This window comes from Octopus sinensis, linkage group LG9 (genome assembly GCF_006345805.1).
Source record: "Octopus sinensis linkage group LG9, ASM634580v1, whole genome shotgun sequence".
Classification (NCBI taxonomy): Eukaryota; Metazoa; Mollusca; class Cephalopoda; order Octopoda; family Octopodidae; genus Octopus; species Octopus sinensis.
Window position 1 is genome coordinate 91,626,715 of NC_043005.1, and position 10,898 is coordinate 91,637,612.

General features: G+C 37.0%; 1 protein-coding gene across 32 annotated transcripts in view; it reads left to right on the plus strand.

Annotated features, from left to right (window-relative positions):
- The first annotated feature begins 2,850 nt into the window (after positions 1-2,850).
- LOC115215841 overlaps positions 2,851-10,898 on the plus strand; it is a 342,340-nt gene continuing 334,292 nt past the window's right edge. For 13 of the 32 annotated variants that reach the window (XM_036506111.1, XM_036506119.1, XM_036506108.1 and 10 more), the window contains exon 1: positions 2,855-3,182. The gene's annotated coding sequence lies outside the window, so the exon portion shown is untranslated. Of the gene's footprint in view, positions 3,183-10,898 lie in introns of all 32 variants that reach the window. The other 19 variants (XM_036506127.1, XM_036506123.1, XM_036506125.1 and 16 more) reach the window with 4 other exon arrangements.

A 10,898-nucleotide genomic window follows, 5' to 3' on the forward strand; every position in this document is an offset into this window, starting at 1 on the left:
ACTTAAAAATGACTAGAATCAAATAAGCGATGTGACGTATGGTTGTTGATTAGCCTCATTCAAGCTTAGCTCAAAGAGCCAATCAAAGTCTGGAGGCGTTTCAGATAAGGGGTTCCATACCTCAAAGAAAGGGAAATTTATTTTTAGCATTCCTGTATTTCATACAACGGAAATTGCAATTGTCTTTTATCTTTTACTTGTTTAAGTCACTGGACTGTGGCCATGCTCGGGCCCTGCCTTGTAGGGCTTAGTCGAACAAACGACCTCAATACTTATTTTTTAAAGGGACTTATGGTATCGGTGTGATCTATCGAACTGCTTAGTTACGACGACCTAAACAAACCATTACCGGTGATCAAGTGGTGGTGGTGGGCAAACACAAATACAAAGCCCACACACAAACGACGGGTTTCCACGCAGTTTCCGTGTACCGAATTCACTCACAAGGCATTTGCCCAACGAGGTACGGGGCTCAGAACCTGAAGATCTATCCAATATATTTCCAACTGTAACTGTTCATCTGCCTTTTCTGATTATGCATCATTATCTTATTAATTTTAAAAAAGGAAGGTTGGTAGAGTGTGATTTGAAGATTTGGCTGTTATTTTTTTCTTCAAGTTAGAAGGGTCAAGTGACTTTTTTGAAGCCTCTTTCTATAGTTCAACAAAGAAGTGATATTTAATGTAAATATTCAGGTGTAGCTGTATGGTAAGAAGTTTGCTTCCCGACCACATGGTTTCGAGTTCAGTCCCACAGCATGGCACCTTAGGCGAGTGTTATCTACTTAAAGTAGATGACACTCGCCTAAGGTGCCTCGGGCCTACCAAAGCCTTTGCCATGTTCTTTATGTGTACTATGCAGGTTTATGTAAATTACATCATATCTTGATACCGTGTAGAGTGCAATCCCCGTTGACAAGCCGCAGCCGGGAGAGCGTTAGACTGAAGATCTAAAGGTCCCTCGTTCGATCCTGGGTTTCGGCATTTCGTTATCCTTTTTAAGGCGGCGAGCTGGCAGAAACGTTAGCGTAGCCGTACTTCGTCTGCCGTTACGTTCTGAGTTCAAATTCCGCCGAGGTCGACTTTGCCTTTCATCCTTTCGGGGTCGATAAATTAAGTACCAGTTATGCACTGGGGCCGATGTAATCAACTTAATCCGTTTGTCTGTCCTTGTTTGTCCTCTTTATGTTTAGCCCCTCGTGGGTAATAAAGAAACAGATATTAAATAGTGTTAAATACTTAGAATATGCAAATTAGCAGTCCCAGTTCCCAGAAACTACCTGAGTTGTTGTGTACATAAATAGATTGGCTGCTTGATTTCCCGGGCATTGGTCAAGTAATGCTGATAGTTCTGACGAGAACCCAGTAAGATTCGAAAAATCAGTTAAGGCCATTAAGGAAAAATAGTTAAATTTACCGTGTATACACATATACACACACGCGCAAGTGGTGTTGGTTTGTTTACGACCCAGATTCGGCAAAAGAGACGGGTAGGATGAGTAAAAGACTTTAAAAAAATACATACGATTTGTTCGACTAAAACCTTAAAAGACAGTGTCCCAGAATGGCTGTAGTCCAATGACTGAAACATGTAAATGATAAAAAAAAAAAAAAAGGTTTATTGCTACACAGAACTGAAAGGATAATAGCATCATATATTTCACCTGAGTTGTTGAAATGTTACGCGTTGCATCATAAGGTGTGTGTGAGAGAGAGAGAGAGGTGGGTTGGGGGTGGGGGGAGGGGTGCTCGGCACGGTACATCATTTGATACAACTCAAATGGAGATAATACAGTTTTGTAGATCTGTTCAACCGATGCATGTCTGCAGAAAGAAACCAAACTAACATCAATGGATAACGCTATATCCAAGATACATTTTCACTAACGAGCAGCTATATGGTTGCTCAACCCCCTAGAAATAGCGGCCAAAGCTCTCAAAATGAAAAATACACTGGATAAAAGTAATCCTAGAAAAATATGTGACTGTCATGAATGGAAGGCATTTGAACAAAAGTTAGCAGGAGCAGGGTGATACCATCGGGCTAACAGCAATGTTTTCATTTTGCTTTCGCGATTTCTTCAATAACAAATTAATCGCTAAAAACAAAGGAAAAGAAGAAATAGATATACATTAAAAATAAAATTACTGTTTAAAAAAAAAAAAAATCGAGTGCCTTTTGTCAAATCCTGCGAAGTCTTTCATATTCGATAGAGTGGGGCGAGAATGTTTGCAGGTTAACTGCACCAGTTTTTACCTTACCAGTTTTACACGTTACTTCTTAAGAACAGAAGCAACAATGGGTTTGTAAACATTCACACAACATGAACCAAAATCGATTTTTAAACATCAACCATTGTTTCGAATCGTAGTTATGTAGAACAAAAACAACATGAAATGCACAGACACTCATATAGCTACACACGAACAAGTCTCTCTCTCTCTCTCTCACACACACACACACATGCAGCGTGTAAGTATTCATGGAAATTCAGGTGAAAATACACACGGATACAAAGATACATTCAATCTCACCCGCGAGTATCACCTATTTTCTATCACTATAAAAATATTCAACTACACACACGTACACACAGGCACACAAGCACGCAGGCACATACAGAGAGAGAGAGAGAGAGAGAGAGATTTATGTTGAAAAATTTACAATACAACATACTTTCGTGTACGTAATATACATGCAAACACATGCATTATTTGTATATACATACGTTCACATGCGTCTGTAAGTGTGTATGAACGTTGACGTAAATACATACACTAAGGAATTCATAAACTCTCACGTACACATAAACACAGATATACAAAAAAATACACAAGCTTTAAATGCACACACACACAATCTCTCTCTCTCTCTCACACACACACAGAGGCACACACACAGACACACACCCAGACTCACACCACACACTCACTCACTCACACACTCACTCAGCCATACATATAACCCTCCTACACTCATACAATGACAGACGAAGAAATAGGAACAAGCACACCTTGTTTTCTAGTGTTTGGCGGTCCGAACGGAGCTTTTTAAGACAGGGAGCTGACGGCTTGTTGCTGCGGCAAAATACATAACTAACAAACAATAATAACACTAAAAATATTCTTAAAACCCGTGGGAAGAACGAATGTTGCAGCAAACACAATTTTAATGGAACACAGGTAAGTTGGTACATAGTTTAGATATCTTTACTGAAAAGTCTTACCTTTTCTTTCTTCCAGTTTTATGCTGTGTTGATTGATATAGAATCAACACTAACATTTCAACTACGTGTTCTGAGATGAAAACAGTTGAGTAAGAATTTCGCAACCAACATCTTACGTGTTGAATGAGTGACAGAGAGAAAGAAAGAGTGAGTGGCAGAGATAGACTGAGAGTCAGTCCCCATGCAGTATTTTGACTAATAATTATTGATACTTTACAACTAAACGGCGAAGAATACTGCACACACGCACTATTGGAGTAATTACCTTTGCTTCTGTCTGTCTAATTTAAAAAAAAATGTTTTGTGAGAATGTAACAGGTTTTGAGTGATACATTGTACAATATATATATATATATATATATATATATAATATATATTATATATATATATATATATAATATATATATATATATAGAGAGAGAGAAGAGAGAGAGAGAGAGAGAAAATATGTGTATATGTATATGTATATATAAATATGTGTGTATGTATGTGTATGTGTTATATAATATATATATATATATATATATATATATATATATTATATATAGATACATTCATACGCACACGCAAACATGCGTACTGTCTTGTACTTGTAAAATAAGCGACTTATTTAATTCAACGCGTAAAATGTTGGCCACTGAGTCTAGAATCTCCCGCCACCTCATAAATGTTTTTTTTTTTTTTTGTGCAGGTGTCACTAATGTTTACGTTGACATTGTTAAAAAGAAAACGAATTTCTTTTACTTAGATTCAGTTACAGAAACATAAAACTTGGTCAAAAGGGGAGAAATATCTTTTCATGTTTAAAACTAAAGACTTTCGTCTCCGACTAAGTTTTATCATTTCAACGATGCTTTGATATGTATTTCAATTCCTGCTACAGGCATGGACTGAAAACATCAAATTTTTATTTCTATTTCGCTACTGCAAACAAAAACTGTTGGGGTGGGGAGTATTCGCTGGAATGTTGTTGATGATTGTTTTATTTCTTTTCTTGTTTTTCGTGACAAAATGAAAGCTTCCCTGAACTATGAATGTTTGCCTTGTCGTGGGAAAACAGGTTATTCACTCTTTCACCTTATTGTTTTGATTGAAAAGACACTAGACAAGACAGTCAACTTTGACTTCCATCCACGCAGAACACGGATCAATAAAATAAATATATTACCGCTACGGATTTTTTAATTAACGGTTATTGGTCCCAAATAACGGGTCCTAAATTCTTTGATTGCCCAATGTTATCATCAAGTTATTGTTATCGAAAAGGCTTCGTCTCAAAGGGGTTATACTGTATTAATAAAATACTTCCCACTGAAGTTTGATCTGGTGCCTTTATCCAAAGAAATTATTAGTTTTTGTAAGAAAATTGGAACGTTAGAGACGCTGTAATTTCTACGAAGAGCAATGGTTTCAAAAACTTATTTTGAGCCGTTAGACAATTTACTAAAAATTAAAGAACTTCCAACTTTATATTTTACGGACAGCCTCCACCACACTCATTTAAAAAATTTTATTCACAGATATCTTTTACAGATTTCTAGAAATTTTCACGGAGCCCAATTTTAGAAATACTAACCTATCCAACCGTCCGTCCGTCCATCTACTATTCCCTGTGTCATTGGGGTAAAGTCCTCTGGTACCTCCTCCTCCTCCATAGAGTCCTATCCCAAGCGTGACCAATTGAGATTCAGGATATTATCCAACCATCTCGTTCTTGGTCTACCCCAAGGTCTCTTACTAGTTGGCTTGATTTGAAGAATCCGTCTTGCAGTTTTTTCCTGTCACATTCTAATTCTAATCACACGTGATTTTATCTTGACAATTTGTTCAAACCCTACGATCGTCGTCTTTACCTTTCAATCACTACGGAATCTATAAACCAATATCAGTGTCCATACTTGTATTGATTCAATATATGGTTAGTTTGGTAATTGAATAAACAATTCATTATTTTGAATGAAAACGTCTTATAATTAGATCTGAACTCGTCTGGGTTCTTAGACGAAGATTAGATTTCGTGTTCAAATTTATTTCTCTCTAGATTAGATCTTCTTCTTAATTTATTATTATTATTATTTTCATATACACTCAACAGATTAGACTGTTGGAAAAGAAAAGAATTCTAACATTGAGCTCCAACAAATAGCTTTAGATGGCAAGACCCCTCCTATTGGGTTGCAGCAAGTAACCTTAGATGCCAAGATGCTAAGTATCCAAGCTGTCCCTAATAACACTGTTTTCTGGAACTGTACTAAACTGGGTTTTATTCCTTTTTTCCTCAATCCATCTGTTCAGATCTTTAAGGATAGTTCCCAATGCACCTATAACTACTGGGATATTTAACCCGCACTTTCCATAGTCTTTGTAATTCAATAGCTAGGTCCCGGTACTTTGCTATTTTTCTATACCTCTCATATTGATTTTTTTTTCATCAATTGGTACTGTAAAGTCAATTACCGGGCACTTTCTATTCTCTTTATCGACTACTACTAAATCAGGCCTTCTAGCTTCTATTACTCTGTCAGTCTGAATGTTAAAGTCCCACAACATCTTGTATTTCTTACTTTCTAGTATTTTACTAGGTTCATGTTCATACCATTTATCAATATGTTCAAATCCTAGCTTTCTACAAAGCTCCCAGTGGATTGCTCTCCCTAGATTGTCATGTCTTGTATCCTTTCTGTGCCGGCTTGCTACATTCACTTACTATATGAGTAAGGCTTTGCTCTTTGATTTGCTTAATCTACATTGGGAACCTACTTTACTTTGTCTGTCTTGGCTTTTATCCAATTAGCGCTTAATGCTTGATCTTGTGCAGCTACTAACAAGCTTTCTGACTCCCTCTTCAGCTTTCCTTTCTGCAACCATAACCCTGTATAACTACTATTATTTGTTGCAACTATCTTTGGGAATCTACCCAATGCCTTCTCCTGCCAGTCAGATAATTTCTGCTCTTTTTCCTGGTTTTTAAATTCGTTTGGGTTTTTGGTTTCCCCGTCTCTTGCTCTAACTCTAGCAGCTTTTAATAAACTTTCTTCACTATTACCCCCATAGGAGTCTATATCTACTCTAGCTAACTCCACAGAGTCTTCTACTGATATTAATTCTCTTCTACCGTCCTAGGTAGGTATAATCTTACTACTCCTGCCCTTGGGTGGAGTCCTCCATTCGTATTGAATTCTTTCCTAGTTCTTCTGTCTAGTTTGCTAATTCAGTTTTTGTCCAGTCTACAAAAGCTGCTGCTTATTATTATTATTATTATTATTATTATTATTATTATTATTATTATTATTCAAACATTTCCATAAATTTCACTGAAACTAATAAAGGGGGACTTTTTTCGGAGGAAAAAAATGAAAAAGTTACGGTTGGTTGCACACTCCAAACAAAGAAGATGAAGTGAAGTAAAAGAATAATGGAGGGGAGGGAAAATAAATCTCAAAAACACCAAAATCCGGAGAAATTTTCGAAAACACAAAAACAAAAAAAAAGTTACTGGCAGTGGGATGCTGATTCCGAAAATTGGCCGTTACGTAAGTTAAATTTCATCACCAAAACTCTTCTTCCATTTTGCTGAATAGAGAAAAGCTTGTGGTCACTTCATTTGCTAGAAATAGCAGCAAATCTCCCTGCAATCAAACGTTGACTTTGAAAATGATGAAGAATTTATTAAAATAATTTTGTCATTATTAATCTGGTGTTTGAAACATAGATTAACATGGAATTTTGATGGAAGGATTTAATTTAGATCTTTCAAGCAGGAAGTTTGTATCATAGAACCTGAGGCGGTTTCAGGCGGGTTTGTCTCAAAAGGGTTTAAAAGAATAAATAAAAATGAAAGGCGTGTACAAAGAAATATATTTCTTTATTGCCCACAAGGGGCTAAACACAGAGGGGACAAACAAGGACAGACAAAGGGATCAAGTCGATTATATCGACCCCAGTGCGTAGCTGGTACTTAATTTATCGACCCCGAAAGGATGAAAAGCAAAGTCGACCTCAGCGGAATTTGAACTCAGAACGTAGACGAAATACCTATTTCTTTATTACCCACAAGGGGCTAAACACAGAGGGGACAAACAAGGACAGACATAGGTATTAAGTCGATTACATCGACCCCAGTGCGTAACTGGTACTTAATTTATCGACCCCGAAAGGATGAAAGGCAAAGTCGACCTCGGCGGAATTTGAACTCACAACGTAACGCAGACGAAATACCGCTAAGCACTTCACCCGGCGTGCTAACGTTTCTGCCAGCTCGCCGCCTTCACTTTTTTATAATAATTTCTACTGAAGACACAAGGCCTTGAAATTTTGGTGGAGGGGAGTAGTCGATTACATCGACCCCAGTGCGTAACAGGTACTTAATTTATTGACCCCGAAAGGATGAAAGGCAAAGTCGACTTCGGTGGAATTTGAACTCAGAACATGAAGATAGACGTAATACTGCTAAGAATTTTAACCAATCAATTACCTCTAGTGAGCTAAAATCATTTGCTGCGTCTAAAACTGAGACATCTTGTCACTAACACGAAAGCAAAAACTCAAAACAAAAACAAAACGAATAATTTTTGACACACGCGTAACAATTAAATTAATTTAACAATTAAGAAAAAAACAAACGAAAGGCTAAAATTTAGGGTTAGGGTGAGGGTTAGGGTTAATGACAGGATGTTGTCTCAGTTTTAGACGCAGCAAATGATTTTAGCTTAATTAGAGGCAATTGATTGGTTAAAATTCGAAAAATTAAACTACGTTAAACTTACAAATTACAATTTTCTCAAGAAAGCCAAGAGAAAAAAATGTTTTATTTTGACACATTCTACCAGTATACGAAGTTTAAAAGTGTTTAGTTAACTAGAAATTGTGTTGAAAACTGCCGTTCAAAAGGAAAAGATCCCAAAAGACTAAAAAGGATATTGTGACGTTCATAATTTCATCAAAGTTAGTAGCGACACAAACAAATGGATAGCACTGGGCCCGACAAAAACCAGGAGTTTAGCACTTCTCTGTAAGACATTTGTATTACTCCTTTTAAAATTACACGAATTTTGTGTTGATTCTTAATTAATTATAATATAGGTTTAACTTAGTTGATAATAATAATCAAATAGCTGGACCCGTGAAAAATTCACGGAAAACATAAAAAATGTAAGTATTTGTAAACAGTGTAGTGGTACCAAGAGAAATGTTTGTATATTATGACCGTCTGTCTTTACGTTCTGAGTTCAAATTCTGCGCGGTCGACTTTGCCTTTCGTCCTTTCGGGGTCGATAAATTAAGTACCAGTTGTGTACTGGGGTCGATCTAATCAATTGCCCCCCCCCCTCCCCACAAAAAATTCAGGCCTAGAAAAGTATATTGTGACAGTTACAGAATATAGAAAGTAATGTAACACCAATGACTATTATTATCCAGCCAAAATATCTCAGTTACACAAACGTAAACGGAATTACTATTTAACCTCAAAATACATCATAACATATTCAAAGAACCTTCTTGGTTTAGTGGTACGGAACGTTTTTTCTGGTATTCTTTTATTCTTTTACTTGTTTCAGTCATTTGACAATGGCCATGCTGGAGCGCCACCCTTTAGTCGAAGAAATTGTTTATATTTAGTTAATTTACACTGCATACAAAAATATAGACACACTACATACAACTACTTACAAAAATAGAGATTAGTGTATATATTTTTCTATGTTCATAATTTTTTGTTTAAAATATTGAAAAAACTATGCCACCAAAGAAAAAACGTTATCTCTCAGGAAAAGGAGGAGTGCAGAGAATCGAAGGCGAGAGTCTCATGAGAAAAGGGACACGAGACTTTCTCCACATCAGCAAAGGCACGACACATGGAGTCTCAATACAGAAGGGACAAGACATTTTCCAAAGATCATCAGCCTCATGTTGCAGCACGTCAAATAGCGTCTCAAGAGTGAAGGGAGAAGAGACTTCCCCCAAGATCAGCAAAAGCTTGCTGCAGCATGTCTGATGGAGTCTCAAGACAGAAAGGAGATGAGGCTTTCTTAAGATCAGCAAAGGCATGCTGCGGCACTTAATGCTGAATCAGTGAAACAACGGTTAGCACGCCAGATTACACACAGGTCCAATAGAATAAGCTCTCAGAAACAGACATGAACAAAGTCGTTCTTCACAACCACCTGGAGCTGCTTTCAGATACGACCCATCACATTCTTTTAAAAATGATAACTCTGTTCAAATTGGTGTGCTAAACTCAAATTGTTGTTTATGCAAAGCTGTAAAGTTTACTCCACAAATGTTTTGTCGTCGATGCTGCACCTGTTTCTCGTATCACCTGTTTCAACATGACTGTAATATATATATATATATATATATATATATATATACAAACTATGCGGTTTAATCCCGAGCAACGCCGGGTGTCTCTGCTGGTATATATATATATATGTGTGTGTGTGTGTGTGTAGTTCATAGAAGAGAATCAGATATTCCTAGTATAGAGTACACTTAGTATTGCTCAAGGGGTTTAAACTTGAGCGGGTAGAGAAGTAAAACTAAGACCACCTTCCTAACTCGCTTATCCTTACATTTATACATACATACATGCATACATACATACATACATACATACATACATACATACATACATACATACATACATACATGTATGCATGCATATGTTTTGCTTCAGCATTGCGAACGCAATAAACGTATGTTTCTGAACGCAGTGTTAGATGAGTAGAGAGCAGTAATAACAAAAAGAGATGACACAAGAAAAGCAATGGCTATATTATGATCTTCATTAGCTTACACCTGTTTGTGCTATAAGATGCAGCGGGCTCTTAGCAATATACAGGGAAAGCATTGCTTTCCATGTACAGTGATACCTCGCAGTACGAGTCTATTTCGTTCCATGACCGTGCTCGTTTTACGCTTTACTCGTTTTACAAATCAATTTTCCCCATTCAAATTTTCATTTTTTATGGGTTTTAAAACAGAAAAAGTGCAGATATAAGGAAAATGACAATTATAAAAACATAATAAAAGAGAATGCAAAAGAAATATGTAAACTGGTTTTATCAATTTAATTACCTTAAAGATGGGACGATGTGTGCGCGAGGAAGACGATGGAGCGGAGAGGAGGAGGAAGATTATTGTTTGGAAGGAAAATCTCCTTCCATTAAGACTTCAGGAAGAACAATTTCTAGCGTTTTCTCTCTCACTTCGCCTAATTTAGGCTTTTTGAACACACTTTCTTCACTTTTCACACTTACAGGTCGTTTCATTAGAAACATATCAAGAGAAGTCTGCTTTTTCCCGCGTTTCAAAATGTTACGAAAATGCGCCAGAGCAATTAAATAAAGCAGCTGCACGACTTGTAGATACTTTTTCAGGATATTTTTCTACAAATTCAGAAACATACTACCACTAAGCCAAACACTACCTTTATGTCACTCGTAGAGATAGCCTTCTCCGCTACACTGTCCTCCTCCGGGGAACTAATCTCTTCCACCGCATCCGAACACTGCTGCTCCCGAAGCAGCAAGAGTTGATCTGTTGTCAGCTTCTCTGAGTGATCCTCGACGATATCGTTAATGTCCCCATTGTCAACGTCGAGGCCCATGGATTTACCAAGAGACACTGTCTTTTCGACTGCAGGTGTCTCAGACTCAAAGCCCTCGAAGTC